This window comes from Triturus cristatus, chromosome 11 (genome assembly GCF_964204655.1).
Source record: "Triturus cristatus chromosome 11, aTriCri1.1, whole genome shotgun sequence".
Taxonomy (NCBI): domain Eukaryota; kingdom Metazoa; phylum Chordata; class Amphibia; order Caudata; family Salamandridae; genus Triturus; species Triturus cristatus.
In genome coordinates, this window is record NC_140594.1 from 309,612,441 (window position 1) to 309,631,058 (window position 18,618).

Sequence of the window (18,618 nt, forward strand, 5' to 3'; positions counted from 1 at the left end):
TCATGACGTTGTACGGTGCATTCCAGAAATACAGTAAAACGTCATACTCGAATGGGAGGATTTAAGTATGAAATGCTCTGACCTTCCTTTATTATTTTCGAAGAAAATCTTTTTAGATTTGGGCCACAGAGATAAATTGGACCAGTTATTAATTAGGGTAGTTATGGCTGCCTTATGGACGGCAGAACAACATCAAAAATGGTTCACAAGAAGCCACAGATGTTGAACATGCCGAAAACTGAGGCCTGGAAACTAAAAAATGTGCTAATAGAAAAAAATAAATGCAACAATACAAACGACAGGAACGCGGGACACAAGAACATGCTTGTCTAGTATGAGGCAACAAGAATCTCCACTCATATGCAGATCAGCTGTATCATGCGTCCATGTGAAGAAATGAATTGTGGCGAAACACAACGATGCAATTAGCGAACAATACAAAATTATAGATATCACTCATCGTGTGGTTGTAAATGTAATTATTCACACTGCGCTTGCCAGATTTCTTGGTTTGGGGGTGGATGACAATTGCAAAAGTTTATGCACTGATGTGCTAAACAGACGGTCTAGAAATAACCCTAGATGCACACTTGTATTAAAATACGCCTTACACATTTGTGTAAAGCTTCAATGTTGACCACTCACATCATCCTAACCAACACAACCAATGAAAATCCCAAAATTATGCGGTAGGTAATAAACAGATGCAAGACTCGGCACTAGGTGAATGGCATGTCACTAGTGAGTTTTAAAATAAATAGTTAACTTTATTTCTTACTAGAGCTTGGCGACAACTCTTACGTGAAAATGCTGGTGGTAGTTGTTTTATATTTTGGGCATATAATCCCAAATCTGTCATGGTTTACAAAAGATGTACGACATGTAAGGATGACAGAGTGGTATTCATGAGATGTTCATCGTTCTCAGACAAGGGAAAACACTGTATTCATATTTTGGGAAATTCTGAATACTAATTATGAATACTAAGAAAAAATGAAGCCAAGATTTAGAGGAAGAATTCGACTAGCATTGAGAAGGGCAGCTAATGGAGATGTTTTGCAAGAAAAGATACCCATAGGTGCTTCACTGTAGAGTGTCAATTAGAGATGGGTTTTGCGTAAATCAATTGAGTAACAATAGTAGTTTTTGGCACTGAATATTCAGTAACCTTCCCACAAGAAATTAGGGAAAAAATTGTTGGAGTTCGAAAAAGATTCCACTCATTACAGCCTCGATCGCCTGGCACTTCATACTTACCTAGATGTGGAGCTGGGAACCCAATGCCACAAAAGAAAGTCTGATGGCCCTGACAATGATGATAAGGTTGTAATGAGGACATGGTTGGTTAACTCAAGTGCAGGTCTCAGCTGCTGCCGTCTCATTTTACATGTATCATGATCCACCTGGTCATTCAACATTCATTACTGATTATTGGCATATTTTCTCAGTTTTATGTAAGTTTAAGTCTGCAGACATCTGGAACTAAATTCTGATTTCTCACGAGATTGATGCATTTTGGATGATGTGTAGGAGAGGAATCGTGGAAGTGGTTTTACAGAAAGTAAAATGGAGAGACTTATAAGCCTAAGGATCAGCGGAGCATGTCCATGTGGGAAATCAATCAACATTTAGGACTAGGGGAGGAGCCTAGCCTGCAGCCGAGATGGCCGCCTAGCTCTTCGGCTCCGCCGACCCTTGCGCCCTTCGTCGATATCCTGGCAAGAATCCTGCGCCTCTGAGCCCTACGCTTACCTGCGCCACGTTCCTGACCACGTTACTGTGACTCCGGCCGAGAACGGAGCTGCCCCGGCGGAGTTGAGCCCCGGTTTCCATTTTGGCCTTCCAAGCGGTCGCAGCCGGGCCATTGTTTAGTGGGGACGGCCGGCGGCGACAACGATAGCAGCGGCCGCTGTAGAGAGGGAGGAGCCGGTGCACCGGACCTGGAGCGCGGCGCTGGGATTCTCACAGCAGCCTTTTCCATGCTCGGCTGCCCAGCGCGCCCCGCTCGCAACATTGTATCCGGCTCTCGTATACTGTATCCCGGCCCAGCTGGGAGAGGGCCGGGATCGCTTCTTTGTTGCAGCCTACAGCAGCGGACGCCATCTTCCGCATCGGAAGCCCTGGTCTTAACGGTGGGTTTCCCTGCACCACAGATTCCCCTGTCCTTGAGGCCTCTCCACGACCGGCTGCCTCCACGTTTCCGGCACCACCAGGGCCCTGCAGAGAGCTCATCACTTTCCAGATACCGATGGCTGGTGAAGGGGGCTTGCTTTCCGGGGCGCTCGATGATTGCTTGCCTAAGATGGCGGACGCAACAGCACCCTCCATCCTTGATCCACCGCTGGGGCTTCGCGACATCCTGGCAGCACTGGAGGACCTGCGGTTGGCCTTCCACGACTCTGCCACTGATTTGGAGGACCGGTTTGATTGGACTTTTTCAGCTGGCCATGATGATTCTCCAGTGCGGCATGTTAAGCCACATCTTCAGTCGACTGTCGGTGGATCACCCGAGTTGAGGTATGTGGCAGTGACGGGGGGACGTGTCCCAGTGCCCGCTGCGGTACTCTTCGGCTCTGCCCTGGAGGAGTCTGACAATACTGCTCCCTTGGTACGGCCGGAGCTTGTGTCTCAGACGCCGTTTTGCCCATCCTTTTTGTCCTATGGTGCCCCGTTTCTGAGCGTCCTCCTGGACTTGCTTCCTGTACATCGGCCGGCCGCTACTCTGGAACTTATGCATCGTCCTGCTCCCTGTTGTACTAGCCATGGCATAGCGGTGGCGCATCTTGTGGTCCTTTACTATCGAGCTTCACTCCAGTTTGACTTGTCTCTTACACCTCGACTTCTGCAACGGACTCCATGGTGGCCCATCCCGTCCAGGTTGGCTGTACTGCAATTTGACTCTGTTGGACTGCGGATTCGAAGGGGCCAAGGCTGAGGAAGGGGGTTTTTTTTTTTTTTTTTTTGTTGCACATTGATACGTATATGGCTGGGACTGGGACTTGTGACTGTTGGAGGTACATGTAGCATGGGTGTTAGGTCGGGGCCTGGGGTTGGGTGACCGCGGATAACGATTTTGCTTGCATTGAATAGATCCTTGGCCCTCCTCCAATTAACCGTGACATTCTTTTTCTTTTTCTTCTCTTTCTCTTCTCCTACATTTCGGGTACTCTTTTGGGGCGACAGACACACTGCTAGGGGGGGTAGGCCGTAGCCTCTGCATGCGTGTAGGGTGGGGGGTATATTTCCTTGTTGGTTTTTTTCTATGGGCCTCCTTTTTCTTTCTTTCTCTTCTCTTTTTCTCTTCTCCCTTTCTACTCTTTACCTTTCTCGCTTGCTCTCCCCTTTCTTCTTTCTTGGGTCGATGGGAGGATTGGGAACTCGTGGGTAGTGCTTGGGGATCGTCATGTGATATGTTTCTTTTCTATCCTGATTTCATCGAGTGCGATTGATTACCTTACGGATAATGCTTGCTGACTCTTCTGATGATCATTGCCCACTATAGTCCTAACTGCATTGCTTTGATTCGGATCCTTCCTGACCTGTTGCTATGGACTTATTTCAAAACTTTATAAAAATTAAACCTCATCATCCTGGCGCTCGGCGGCACAATTGTGTATAACGTGACCTGGTCTATTCGTGCTTGTACTGATATGCTGCTGAGTTGTATAATTGCTTGCTGATGTGCCCTTTATTGTCGAGGCCGGCCTGAGGGTTGTAGGCCCGTATTTGTCTGCACATACTGTTAAATAAAGGTTTTCCAAAAAAAAAAAAAAAAAAAAAACATTTAGGACTAAGTTCACAAAGCCATTATCAGGCAAAAACGTAGGCTTATCTCTAAACAGCTGCGTCCTGTCCTTAAGGGCGGTGGGGCCCCCACTTTTTTACACACATTAAGAGTCTGACAGACAAAGCAAAGGTCAGCCTGACAGACACTCTTCATGTTCGGGTCAGGCTGCCAGGTGATGTACGTGCGCTAAATGTGCAGGTGCCTCATTGCTTGAGATGAACTTTGCCAGGCTGATGATGTCACAACCCTGTGAGCATGACCTCCTCAGCCTGGCAAAGCACTTGGTGGTCCTCCCCCTCATGACGAGGGGGAACGCCGCTGATAGACTCAGACTTGAGCGCTTCCGTTTTAAGCCCAGCAGTGCCCAGGGCTGAGTGTCTATCAGTGTCACGCGTCACAGAGTGGGGTGGGGCCAATCGTTTCACTGACCCCATCCCACTCTCTGACGATTGAGGGAGTGATGCCTCCTCTCATCATTGGCTGACCAATTACAAGATAAGCCAATAATAATAGGTAAGCCAATAAGAACAGGCGCAGCGCCAATCATCAAGACCCACTAAAGCTTCCCTCCCTTGACTTAAGATCGCCACAGCAGCCTGGTAAGTTTTATTGTTTTTTAATGTTTGGTGCAAGCATGCATGTGTGTGTGTGAATGTATGTGTATTTCTGAGTGCATGCTGTAAACGAGTGTGCGTTTGCATGTGTGTGTGTGAATGCATGGGTGTGAGTGTGCATATGCTTGTGTGTATGGCCCACCTGCCCCTTCCCGCCTGCTCAATTCATGCCTTAAAATATTTTTCGTTTGTGACCTAGTTTTTATAAGTAATATTCTAAACCATGAAAATAAAGTCTAAGTTAGCTTGCCCCTAAATAGCAAGTAGTTTGTGAGGTCAAAAATGTGGACTCGACGCACAAGGCAGATATTGACTCAATGGAAGTTCGGATCTCCTGTTGATTTTTCATACTGATTATGTTGCTAGGAGACTAAAGTTAAGGACGCGCAAATCGTATCCAGATGGGTGGTGGGTTATTTAAGTAAAAGGTGGAATGATGTGGGTCCGGCCGACAGGAGGTGTGAAGGCACAGGTCGGGCTGCGCAGACTACCTCTCGGAGCCTTACCAAGAGCCTGCCTAGTCTGATAGGTGGCACGGGGCTGATGCCAAGGCAGTGCTAAGATTGAAGTGGTGCAACACCCCTACATTATTTTTGGTCATGAACACCTACAAATGTCTAAGAATGGTCAGGAATTATCGACAGCCTAGCGGAAGGGTGGTGGTAGCACACAATGCGTGAGAATGGGCCTTCTTCAGGTCATGTGAGGCCAGGGTCCTATTGTGGACTGTAGTTTAAAATTTTTTATCCAAACCTGTGTTGAGAAGATTTACTATGTTGCTTTCTGTAATAGCCATGAGTGTAGACTTATGAAAGACAATGAAACAAAGTGTCTATTATGCCACAAGCAAGGAAACCACACACCCTTCTAGCTGCCATACAACACAGACATAATTATAGGGTCGGTCGCATTGTAAACACCGAGCCACGCATATCTGAGCAGGAAGTGCAGGCACACATGCAGCCAGCATATATTTACCGTAACAATCCCAGAACCGCAGTCACTTATACATAGCACAAAGCCATCAAAAACACAACAGTTCACACGCCCTTTCTCGGAGCAACTATTTCAGAAACGTAGAGGCACATACCCAGACCAGCCACTGCACCACACATGCGGAAACACTCCCAGAGATGAGACAACGCTAGAAGAGGCAGAAACTATACACAAACACAGAGTCGCTTCGACGTGTAGCATTCACTCTTACACAAACAGTCACAGAGACACCTTTCAAACGTACTGCACCTCACAAAATCATTATTTATAATGCCTTGATGGCCGTCATACTAAAGCATAGAGCCCTGTCAAAAACATGTGTGCATGGCATACTTAGGTTGAGCATGAAAACACAGCATGTACTTCATTACTCGTCAATATGCACGTAAATACACGCACACACCACACACTGTAAGTGTTTTGCAACAGGCACAGAGTGGAGCATGTCTTGAATCTCAATACCACAAGACTATGTGCTAGTATGTGCTTTAACACAAGCACTTACAAAGTATGCTAAAAAGGTTTTGCATACATGGCATGTGTAGATACCAACATACACTGTCTGAACTTTATTAAAATCACACTACAAAGTGCTTCATCAAAACACACACAAAAAGGCATGCATAGGCATACACAGATTGTACCGATACACATTCAGACTGACAGAAGTATTAAACACACATGGTATGCAGTACTCAATATGATGAGGTTCCTTTAAATAACTGCAGTTATCTGTAAACACTGTGCCACAAACAAAGAGACACTGGCCTCAACCACAGACACACAGACGCATAGAAATATCCACGCATCTAACCTTCATGTGCATATAGTCTGAATGCTTGTCACGCCTGAACCAGCAGTAACTACAAAGGGATGTATACATTCACATGTGTGGCCTGTGCATGGCACCTCTTCAAAATCCTTTCATATCCTAAAGGTCTCTGGAACCTCTTGTGAATCTAGTCTTTATGACAGACATCACACTTGAACAATATACTCTTCCTCCACAAACAGTAATAGTAGCAACTAAGCAAGTATACATCAGCTACAAATCGCTCTCAAGCATATGACAATCACTTGGAAGTCTACGGAATCGCATAAAGCAAAAGAAAACACACAGCCTACGCTTGTCTGTATGCAAATTATATGTGCTTCAGATGTAGAGTAGGACTCAAGCAACAGCGGCTTCTCCCGCCGCTGTGATGGAGGAGCATCGCCCCCACTGCCAGCAGCCAAAAAGTGAAAAATAAAACAATAATTAACCTGCGTTTATCATCGTTTTATTTTTCTCTGTGGCATTGTCTAGGGGCAGGACCATAGGGATGTCTGACAGAGGGGGAGTGGTAGATGCACTGGTTGTCAGTGCGCATGACGGTTTCGCCGGCCTTCTTAGGCCAGCCATACCATCATGGCCCTAAAGCTCTCTCCAACCTGAGCTGCTTTGCTGGGTTGGAGAGAGCAGGCACAGGCTCCCAGTCTCACTGGGAGCGCAACTCATCAGCGCTCAGGCCAATCCTGAAGCTGCTTTCATGCAGCATGAGAGCAGCGTCAGGATTGGCCCAGGGGATTCTGGGAGCCTGTGCCTGCATTGCACGGTGACAGAGCCATAGAGGAGCGTCGGAGCGTCGAACAACGAAGTTCTTTTATTATTATTATTTTTGTTGCTTGTCTGTCCCCGGTCCCCCCTCTCCCTGCACCGGCCACTTTGCCCTGACACCGGCAAATTTGACATGCATGGATCCTGTGAAGTGTAGGGGTTTAAATGTGACTGACTTTGCCCAATTGCATGAGGCCCTTCATAGGTGGTGACCTGTCAGGACATCTCACTCTTCCCCACACACAGCTGACAGGATACCACAGTGCACCTTGTCCCTCTCTGTATCTCAGCTACGTTTCAACAGCAGTTACTTGAACAGCTATTATGTAGCTAGGCTTGGATTCTGGCAAGTGCCGTTGTCATCACTCTGCGGGCGAGAACCCCGTTTAACACAATTTTATTTTACAATTGTCTCGAAAATAAACACCAATGGAATATCACCACCCTAAAAACAGTGGACTCTAAAAATGTAAATCACATTTCCTCTCTACAATGCAAAATAAATCCTTGGCATATTTTGATTTCTTCTCGTTTTAGTCAGACCAGCTTAGATAAATGTAACACAAAGAAAAGAGATCTTATAAACAAATAAGACACTCACTCATGCTTGAGAAGAGAAACATTTCAACATATTTTCAATTTTCAATTGCCTTGAAAAGCAGCTGCTCTGTGTGGTGCTGTTTATCAAATGTAAGGGCATACCATTATTTCTCAATGGTAAGGGCATACCATTATTTCTCAATGATAAGGGCATACCATTATTTCTCAATGGTAAGGGCATACCATTATTTCTCAATGGTAAGGGCATACCATTATTTCTCAATGGTAAGGGCATACCATTATTTCTCAATGGTAAGGGCATACCATTATTTCTCAATGGTAAGGGCATACCATTATTTCTCAATGGTAAGGGCATACCATTATTTCTCAATGGTAAGGGCATACCGTTCTGCCAGGATTATATGGCACCTCTAGCCTGAGAGCGAACAGAAGAGTTGTCTTCCTTTGACACTTGACATAAGAATCAACAAGGAAAGGCAGAGTACTAGTTCTCAAGGGAGAAAGTATTATTTTTAAGAAAAGCAATATTAATGCCCACTCCGATGAAAAACATAAAATAATGTCCACTAAAGCTTCATCAGGCTTTGTTCGTCATTATGCCCCTTTAAGGGAGTATTTCCATAATATGAACGATGATGACTCTGCGACAAGGGTAGAAACTGGAGCTCTGCAGAGCTCTTCACTCAACAGTTCTGAAGGGCAGATACGCCATGAAAGATGTGGGGTGGGGTGCAGGGATGGTTACATGGGCTTAGAGGGTGGCAGTTAAAGTTAACTATTCCCTCTCTCCCAAAGTATTACAGCATTCATTTCAAGTAACGCAGTAGCTAACTGCCTATCAACGACACTCTGAAATGGAGGAATGTTATACTTAGTAATCCAAAATGGCAGACGGCATCCTCAGCTCTTGCGAGAATTCAGGGGCCTTTGGCAAACACAGGAGCATTTTTACAAGGGGATTGCACTAAAAGTGACGTTCCGGTGACGCAATTACTTGCACCATATTTACAAAGCAGTATTAAGCCAATTTGCGAGGCGTAACACCCCTTTGTAAATATGGTACACTTTGACGCCGTTTTCTGTGTGAAATTTGCATGCAATGGGTGTAGCCGTGGGCATTCCACCACAACACCCATTGATTTTTTACGCTGCACCAGATTTACAAGAATCTGTTCATCCGAGGCAGCGCCAAAAGCTAATGCCATTCAAAAGCAGATGTTAGATTGCTGCAAAGAGGAGAAGTACTTTTACTTCTCCTCGTTTTTGCTCTTTCTATGGGTGCTGCATGCAACAGCACACATGGAAAGAGCAAATCACTTTTAAAGATTGTTTATGTGCAGGAAGCATGGGCGTCCGCAGGGAGGGGCAAGGAGGGGCGCTTGCCCCCCCCTGGAGCACCCCTCCTTGCCCCCCCCTCGTGTGTGTCAGCCCGGGCTCAGACAGCTTCCCGCAGCCGCACCTGAGTACTTCACAGGTCTTTAAAAGACCAATTAGGTGTTAACGAGGCTTTTTGTGAGGCTTTGTTGTTTTTCACCCCTCCATCTCCACTCTGCCTACTGCTGGAAGAATTAGCCCCCACACCCCCATCAAAAATTGAGCTCTAGTTGCGCCTCTGGTCTGAAAATAAATATATTTTCACCACCCCTTTCTGCTGTGTTTCGAATCCGATCCGAAACGAATGCTTATTTTGATGGTTCTAGCAGGCCAGAGAGAGGCATGCGTTGTACACCATGGATCACTGGAATTTTTATGAGAGGCTAACGGGCTATGAGTATGACTGTGATTACAAGTGCAAGTAACATAACTTGAGAGGCCGAGTGGATGTACTCAGACATCTCACGATGATCTGAGACTGACTAACTATCTTGTGTACTGCTTACTATCGCCAATGATTTCGAACCGAAGCTTTCTGATGGAGCGGGTGTTCTCTTTTTGTTGAATCCACTGCTCTGAGTGCTGACATAAGGGCCAAAAAGCTGCAGCTGCTGTCTGATTGTGAGGAAGGGGTGTCTACTTTCCAGTTTATTCGGGGGTACTTTTCTCAGTCCTTGCACTGGATCTGGCTTAATTACTGTACAGTATGCACAAACTACATAAAACCAGGAAGAATATGTTTCTATTCGACCCTCCCACTCTTCATTTCTCTTTTGGTCTTAGTACCGTTTCCAGTACTATTTCCAGTACTTAATTTGTAAAAAAGTAAATAAATAGGTTTAGCGACCCAATTTTTTTTTTTGAAGCTGCCAGCAGCCCTGCTGAACACCAGGGTGGCCATATACCAAGGCTGCTTACTCTTGATTCCAGCTCACGCCTCTTCTGTTCACCACCTTATACTTCTCTCTCTTTCTCTGAGTCTTTCCCATTCTTTTTCATCCATGCTTCCTGAACCCAGTTCATAAGTGGGGTCTCTTATTTTGGTATCCGGTCCTTTTCTACTCCAGTCTGACACTGACTGAGTCTCCCAACACTTCTCCCTCTCCTTAGAATTCAGAGAGGGATCTCCCCTCAACTCTTACACTTCCAATAAGTTTTGGGTTTTGTCTCTCCCTTGTCAGTTGAAAAATTAGATCTGTTCTCTGTTACTACAGATGAATCGAGTCCTGCAGTTATGGTAAGTTGACACTCACTTGGGCCATGTGCCACAAAGTCCACTGTAGAACTACATGCTGTATGCCACTAGTCACGCTAGTCGCAGAGGCAGCAGTAGATGGGCTTGCTAAACAGATTTTTGTAGCATCAGCAAGTCAAAATCTATATATAGATGTTAAATCACGCAAACAACCACTATATGGTGGCAGATACAGGAGGTGCCTGTATTCTCTTTCCTCAAGGACAATTTATTAACTTACAAACAGGTGATTCTGAGTCACCTCTGTGGCTCATGGTCCAGGTGATGCTGTCTTTCCTGAGAATGTTTCTAAAAGGCAGAGCAACACCCTGATCATCAGACAAAAAGGAACCATTGACTGAAAACAAGCTGAACAAAATAGGGTGCTATGGGATCTTACATACATCATATTTGCGCTGTGGAAATGTTGATGACCTACGGGCATATTTACAAGGAGGCGATAATGAATTATCGCCGCTTTAGCGGCCGTTTTCGCCTGAAAAGCGGCGATAATTTTATCGCTATATCAGCAAGGTCACGCTAACGCGTGAAACCTTGCTTTAGCATGGGGATTCCTAACGCCCAGCTTTGCATCTCTAATGAGATGCAAAGTGGGCGTTCCTGACCTGACATGACAGGAGAAATGTCGCTAAGCGACATTTCTCCTATCATCAAGCCCCACGCTATGAAGCATAGCGGCAGGAAAAGTAGCGATAACCCCTGTTATCGCTACTTTCCTTACGCCTGCTTCAGGACTGACTTAGCCATGATATCCTATGGAAGGTAGATATCATGGCTAAGTTTGTGTGTCCCTATCAACAAGCTAACGTGAGATTATCGCTGGGTTTCCCGTCAAATGGTGTTGCATGAGTTCTGTGATTTTTGGCCAGATTTAAAACTCACAAATCTTAAATTTACAAAAAGGCTGATAATGTTGTTTCGAAATTGTGAAAATGAGTTGTCAGATAACACTTCGGGGTAAAAATGGTTGCCAAAGATGCTAAATCCCAACTTCCAGAAATGTAAGTGATTGGGGGGGCCTCCACTCCTAAAAAATATTGTCAGGGGGGGGCTTGGCCTAAAAAAACTTCGAAGACCTCTGATCTACACAGTGAGACCTTCGGGAGGGGCTGGATGCCAGGACGACAGTGCTGCTGATCAGCCCGACTCCACCGACTAGTATCAGAAGAGCAGGCAGCAGTTTTTAAGTAAGTTCCAGTAACTTTAATGCATTCTGCAGCATCAGCATTACCTACTGGCTGCATATCTAGGTTACTCTAAGTGAACGGTGTTCTAGACTTACATGCATGGAAACCTCAAGCAGGACAGTCCCCTACGAATATGCAAATGTAGTGTAAGCTTGTCGTGTTCAGCTTTTGGGGTGCCAGGGGGTAACTTTAGGGTTCAGGTTGGGTGTGGGTTTTAGGGTGCCAGGGAGTAATTTTAGGGTTCAGGGTGGGTTAGGGATTGGGGTGCCAGGGGGTAATTTTAGGGTCCTGGGTGGGTATGGCTTTAGGGGTACCAGCTGCCAGGGGGTAATTTTAGGGTTCCAGGTGGGTATGAGTGTTGGTGTGCCAGGGGGTAATTTTAGGGTTCAGTGTGGGTATGGGTTTTGGGATGCCAGGGGGATAATTGTAGGGATAGGCTAGGATAGGATATTTGCTTTTATAGCGCTCGAATGCCATGGTGTCTTGGCACTGGTGTATGTGAAAATGGTACAGTCTGTATTACCAGGGAGCTAGATCGAAGTGAACAGCCACGTTTTCAAGTCCTTCCTGAAGGACTGTCGATTTGGTTGGAATCTCATGGCTATTGGCATTTTGTTCCATAACTTTGCCGCACAGTTTGAAAAAGTCCTGCCACCCCATCTTACCCGCCTAGTCCTATCAATCTGGAGGAGGCCTAAATTACTGGACCCAAGAGCATGAGCGGGGGTATAGGGTAAAAACATTTTTTGGATGTCCCTGGCCCCTACCCCATAAAGTGCTTTATGAACCAGGCCTAAGGCCTTGAATTCCGCGCGCTGCTGTACAGGGAGCTAATGCAATGCTTTGATTCCTGCCGAGGTTGATTGACCTCCAGGTATATTAGAAGCAGCCTTGCTGCGGCATTCTGTAGGGACTGCAGTTTTCTCATCTGGGTTTTATCAATGCCCAAAAACAGGGCATTGCAGTAATCAAGTTTGGATAACAAAAGAGCCACCACCACAGTCTTTTTTAGTTCCTGTGAGATGAAAGGAAATAGCTTTCTCAAGGTTTTTATTAGAAAGAAGCAGGAAGAGGTGAGGCTGTTTACCTACACAGAAACATTTAATTGGTCATCGAAGATGACTCCGAGGTTTCTAACCTTAGGCAAGGGGCAGGGCCATTCCCCCGCTCCCACCAGCCACCAGGAGTCATTCCACAGGGATCGGCCCTGACCAAACTCTATGACCTCCATCTTATCTATGTTAATTTTCAGGAAGCTGTGGTTCATCCAGGTCATAATCTCGGTAAGGCATGCATGAAACCTAATAGCTGTATCTTCAGTAGGATACCAGGGCGAATCCATGCTTCCTGATGAGTCTGGCCAGGGGAATGACATAGATGTTAAACATCGTCGGGGATAAGGCCGATCCCTGTGGAACCCCGCAGGGAAGATGGAAACTGTCTGATTGCAGACCCTCCCAGTACAGGCTCTGCTCCCTCCCCTCCAAAAACGATGTGAGGTGGTCAAGGCAGTACCCTCAATCCCCACTTCCTTCAGCCGCTGCACTAACACTGTGTGGTTCACGGTGTCAAAAGCTGCTGACAGGTCTAAAAGTAAAAGGACTGCTCTACCCCCTCCGTCGACTATTCTACGGACCTCCTCCGTTACTACAATCAAGGCTGATTCGGTAGAGTGGTGCGACCAAAAACCATGCTGAGTAGAATCCAGCAGGTTATTGATGTCTAGATAATCAGTCAGCACCTTGTTCACTGATTTCTCCAGGATTTTAGCTGCTATTGGTAAGCCAGCAATTGGACGATAGTTCTTAGGTTCCGAGGGGTCTAGGGTGGACTTTTTCAGAATCAGCCTGATCATTGCTTTTTTCCAACATACTGGGTAACTACCTGATTCCAAGACTTGATTGACTAGAGGGGTGAGTTTGTCACAAATTCTCCTAGCAGCCAAATGCATAATCGCGGGAGGGCAGGGGTCTTTGGGTGAACCAGATTTTATGGAAACGAGAAGTTTGTGTACCTCATCGTTTGAAACTGTCTGGAAACATGCTAATCTGCAATGTATTGATACAGCCTCATCAGATGATTGACATGACTTATCCGGAACCATTTGAGTGTTCAAAAGGTCATTATAAATCACTTGAACCTTGTTCTGGAAATATAGGGCCAGTTTATTGCACATAGCTTGGTCTGCTTGAAAAGCTTTAGCCTGCTGCCGTTTAGACAGCAGTGTGTCAGTTTAAAAAAGTTCCTTAGTGGAATTTCCGGCTTCCTCTATTTTAGTTGTGTAAAATAGTCTTTTTGCTGTAATGATTGCATCCTTGTATTGTTGGAGAGCAAGATTAAAGCTAGTTTTCTTATCTTTACTATAGTCTTGTCTCCAAAGACGTTCCGCTCTCCTGCAGTTTACTTTTAAACATTTCAGCTCAGGGCTGTACCAAGGTGACGAGGTCTTTAATCTCTTGACCGTCACTAATTTTTCAGGGTGGGTATGGATTTTGGGGTACCAGGGGGGTAATTTTAGGGTTCAGGGCGGGTATGGCTTCTAAGGGGCCAGGGAGGTAATTTTAGGGTTCAGGGTGGGTATGAGTTTTGAGGGGCAGGGGTAATTTTAGGGTTCAGGGTGGGTATGGGTTTTGGGGTGCCAGGGGGACAATTTTAGGGGTCAGGGCGGGTATGGGTTATGGGGTTTGGGGTGCCAGGGGGCTATTTTTAGGGATCAGGGAATGTATGAGTTTTAAGGGGCCAGGGGGGTAATTTTAGGGTTCATGTGTGCTCTAATTGTTGTCCAGTTTCAAATGCAGAATTCACCACTTTTTTTTCTCTGCTTGGCCTGAGCATTACCCGATCCTGATTGTCTGCCATTTTAGCCCCGCCCCTATTGATTAACATTAGCCACGCCCCTTCATTTGCCAGGTTCGCCCCTCCCTGGAAAAATTTCTGCGGACGCCCATGGCAGGAAGGTGTCCCTTCCTGCACATAAACAATCATTCCCTGCAACATAGACACCCTTGTACCATGTTGGCACTAGGCAGCTTTTTTTTTGCATCAGCGCAGGGGAAAACACAGGGGTCTGCCGTATTCTTGTAAATACGGTGCATCCCTGCGTTTTTTAAATGACGCTGCAAAATTGCTTGCAGTACTGCACTATTCCCTGGTAAATACACCCATTACTTTGCTGTCTCCTGGCACCAGGTAGTGCAACACAAAACCTTCCCTAGGCAGCTCCAACACTTGATGCATATCACAAACCTCTTCAGCCACAAAATGTGTTCAGTGCGGGTAGGGGGCTGAGCATGGTGCCACTGTATCCATAACGAAGCCAACAGTAAACCACGCCCCCTCACACTCTCACTGAACATCAAGAGCCCGTGGCAACAGTGTTGTCTAGGCTTCAATAATAATATCAATTGACTTGAAACACTATGAAATGTAAATCTGAGTTGGAAGAGGTTGAAAATTGTGGGTTTAGTTTGAATATCTCTAGTTTATCCTTGGATCCAAAAAGGTGTCCGCCCTCCCTTCATGGCCCTCAGTCTCCTACTGATGTAACAGGAACAAAAAGTTATTTTAGATTTGCACATATTTATCACAAGTTTATCAAGTCATTTACACATTTCACTAATGATTTTACTTGTGACTTAAAGAAAGTGTAAAAGTGTTTTTTGTTGAGGCACTCAAGTTCAAAAGCATTTAAGCTTCAGATAATGTTCAGTCAGGCTCCTTGTCTATGTCCTCCCGACAAAAATACAAATACAGTGGATATGGATGCTTCTGAAAGGGCAGTGGAAGCTGTTCTGTTGCAATTGTGAAAAGACAATTAACCCAGTGTTCTATCTCCTATGAGAAAGTGAACTTAACTATTCAGTGTTGAAAGGAGTGTTCCTAAATATGAAAAAGGCTTGTGTTGCGTGGCAAAGTGTTTTCTAAAATAAACTCCTTATATTGAATTTTAACAGCTTGCAGAATATACACGATATACATTTCAATTCCATATCTCAGTAAAGTGCAACATGCCTCACTGTTCATCAATTGCAGAACTCATCTGCCCGATATGTCGAAGTGGTACACAGATAAAGCAGGGGCTATGTGAAAGTGATGCCCAGTGGCCCCAGATTGTCTTATGTTTGAAGCAACCGCCTCAAGCTATATAAATAGGTTAATTCTGTTAAAGAACATCTGTCTATACCTCTTCGCCATTCCACGTTTAGAGGGACTGTGTCTGGTCTCCAGTACTTTGCACTGCCCCTTTTACCAATTAGCCCACAAATCCCCACCAGGGACTTTTCTTACCAGGAATCACTCAGTTCCCAAAAGCATTACTTCGGAGAGAGATCAAAGAGTCATTTCAATATCTTTGACAGCATCTGTGTGATGTCACACTAGTACCCCTGGGTCATGGAACAATCCCAAACCTCATGAAAGAAGCTACCAGTCTCCCCACGGTATTTAGTGCATTCAGCAGAAAGGGCCTTGCTTTCTTCCAAAATCAGCCAGGAATAAAATAGAATAAATGCTTTGTGGGTATTGAAGCTGGATTGGGCACAACTGCATGAGAAGGTCAATTCCTGGTGAGGGACCATCGGGGTGCGGCAAAAGAGGGTGAATTTATGCCTCCCTGTAGTCTTCCTCCTTAAATGTGCTCTGGCATTCCTTCCACTTTGATCTCATCTCTTTAACTTTATGCAGGGATTTGAATACAAGATGTTGGTAAGTTCTCAAAATTGTTCTCCTGCCGAGTCAGCCCTTTACTACACATGCCTCTAACAAATTAAACTGAGGGTTGACCTCTGCATCTGACCAATGTGCTTTGAGGGTGTGCCTTTGTTGTAAAATTGGGATTGTGAAACGCAAGTAACTTTCCTGTAATGCAGAAAATCACTTCATGTGGCCCACATGCCATACATTCCAAGCATGGTGAGTCCAATGGTATTGAATGCCCCAAATTCGATGTAAATGACTGAGTGTGTCAACCATGTTGAATAGCTTATAGTTTGCTGATCGGCACAAGGAACCTTTTCAACTTCAGACTGGTCATAGGAACTTACAGAGTACGAATAGTCGCCAAGCTAGCATATTTTTCATACTTTGATTTTACTATCATTTGTATTCCTGGTTCAATGAATTTCTTGACAAATGTTCGATCTGATCCCTTTCCCCTGAGGCATCACTTACTTATAACCACTCATTTATAGATCCACATTGTTTGGTTCGAATTGTTCAGTCTTTCTTGGAAAAAGTTAAAGAGTTCCTCTGTAGACGAATGTGTATAACCATTTTCCTTTGAAGGTATTTGCTGTTCTACCTATCTATATGGGAATTTAGTACTGAGAGGTATTCTTTACAGTGCTCTAGCTTCCCCTCTTTTTCATCCCATTCATTGCCCACGTTTGATTCTTTTTGTCCCTGATTTGTGTTCTTTTTATGTGTAGCTGTTTTCCCTGTTGGTTCTTCATCATGGAATATTATGCTAGACTCCTTCACTTCTGAGGGTAGTGTTGGTGCATTGCTTCACAACATTTGCAAACACCTTCATCTTCAATCGCGCACTATCCATATTCTAACGAGGTGTGATGGGATAGAAAAAGGGGCTCTGCATGACTCTGGAGAGTGTGCTCCCTGTCTCAAAGTCCACATTGCATGCTGTGGTGTTTATCGATCACCCACATCAGCATCCATAAATTAAGTATGTGCACTGAGGGTTTTCCATCATATGCAGTGAAACTAAGAGCAGGTGTTATGGTCAGGAGGGCACACCACATGTAAGTTCCTTTATAAGATCGTCATCTCACCTGACTGTCCGGAACTGACAATAGTGGCAGCTAGGTGCCTTTTTTCCTGTTGCCAGCTTAGGAGAAATGTCTACCAGTCTTAACCTCATTTTTAGGTCTCGCCTGACCCAGCGCATGCGCTGGTCTGGCGAGACTTATTGAGAGGGCTCCAAAAAGTGCTACCAGGCCAGCCTAGAGCTACAGTGCATGTGCGCGGGCGCGCGCGCCGCTCTTTACCGCGATTTACTTTCACTTTCGGCCGCTTTGATGTTTGATCGCAATCGCGATCACTATCTCGGCCGCACGGCCGCTTGGCATAGCCAATAGGTCTCGCTTTTGGGACCTTATAAGTATTTAGTTATGCAACTGTTGCATGGCTAAACACTTATAAGGTCCCAAAGGCGAGACCTATTGGCTATGCCAATGCTTGTTCTAGTTGCTTTGCCAGTCCATCTCCCATCCATGTAGACCATGGCTGTTACATATCCTTGCACTGCCTACATGTAGAGGAAGCATGCAGAGAGCAACTAATACATGTGGCTGTGGCCACAGTGGGTTCATTTTGTATCAGTCATGCTTTGGTGGTAACTAAGATGGAGGTATGAAAGGAGAGCCCATAAAGCAAATGTAATTACCAAGGCTTGCCTCAGACAATTCCAGGGATTCTTTTCAGTGGGTCAGATAAAGGAGTGAAGAGATGTTAAGGAAGGAGACAGAGGGCCCTTTGAAAGGTAGAGCTTCCCACTCCCAAGTCCTGGCTTATCATTCCACGTGAGAGGTGACCCTCTACAGGTTAACAGGTGGTTAACCCCTTAGCCACTAAGACTTTCGCCCACCAGGGCTGAGCGTTTTTTGGATGTTTGGAACATTTTGTATTTTTGGCTTAATAGCTTTCTTCCACAAAAGGAAACCAGGCCAAATTTGAGTCCCTTTACCCCTATATAATGGGCCTTCTAATGGTATCCAGGGTTTGTGGATTCTCCTGTAGTGAACTGAGAACATGACCCATTTTGGTGATATGTGTAGCAGCAGTATTTGGGCACAGGCTCGGACTTCACCCCAGGATATCTCCTAAACCCGGACATTCCTGAAAACTAGACACCCAGGGGAGCCTGGGTTGGTGTGACATTCTCTTACCTTGAATGTTTTGCACATTTTGGCTAAAATCATTAATTTTCCTAATATTTCTGTGGGGAAAGTTCCAGAAACTGTGGAGGCGGCCAACATTTTTACTACCCTGTGTGCTCACAATTAACCTGATTTAAATGATACCCCATTGTATTGGAAGAGTATTGGGCCTGTTGTGGGATAGGTGCATGGCCCAATGACTGGGCGTGTCACCCTTACCCTTTTATTTGATACCATTTTTCATTTATCTTTAGTTGTTGAATACAGTTCATCTGGTCTCTGGGGGCAAAGGGGGGGGGGGGAAGTTGATCAGAAGAGCACTGTTAGTGAAAAGCAAATGACAAGACAATGGCA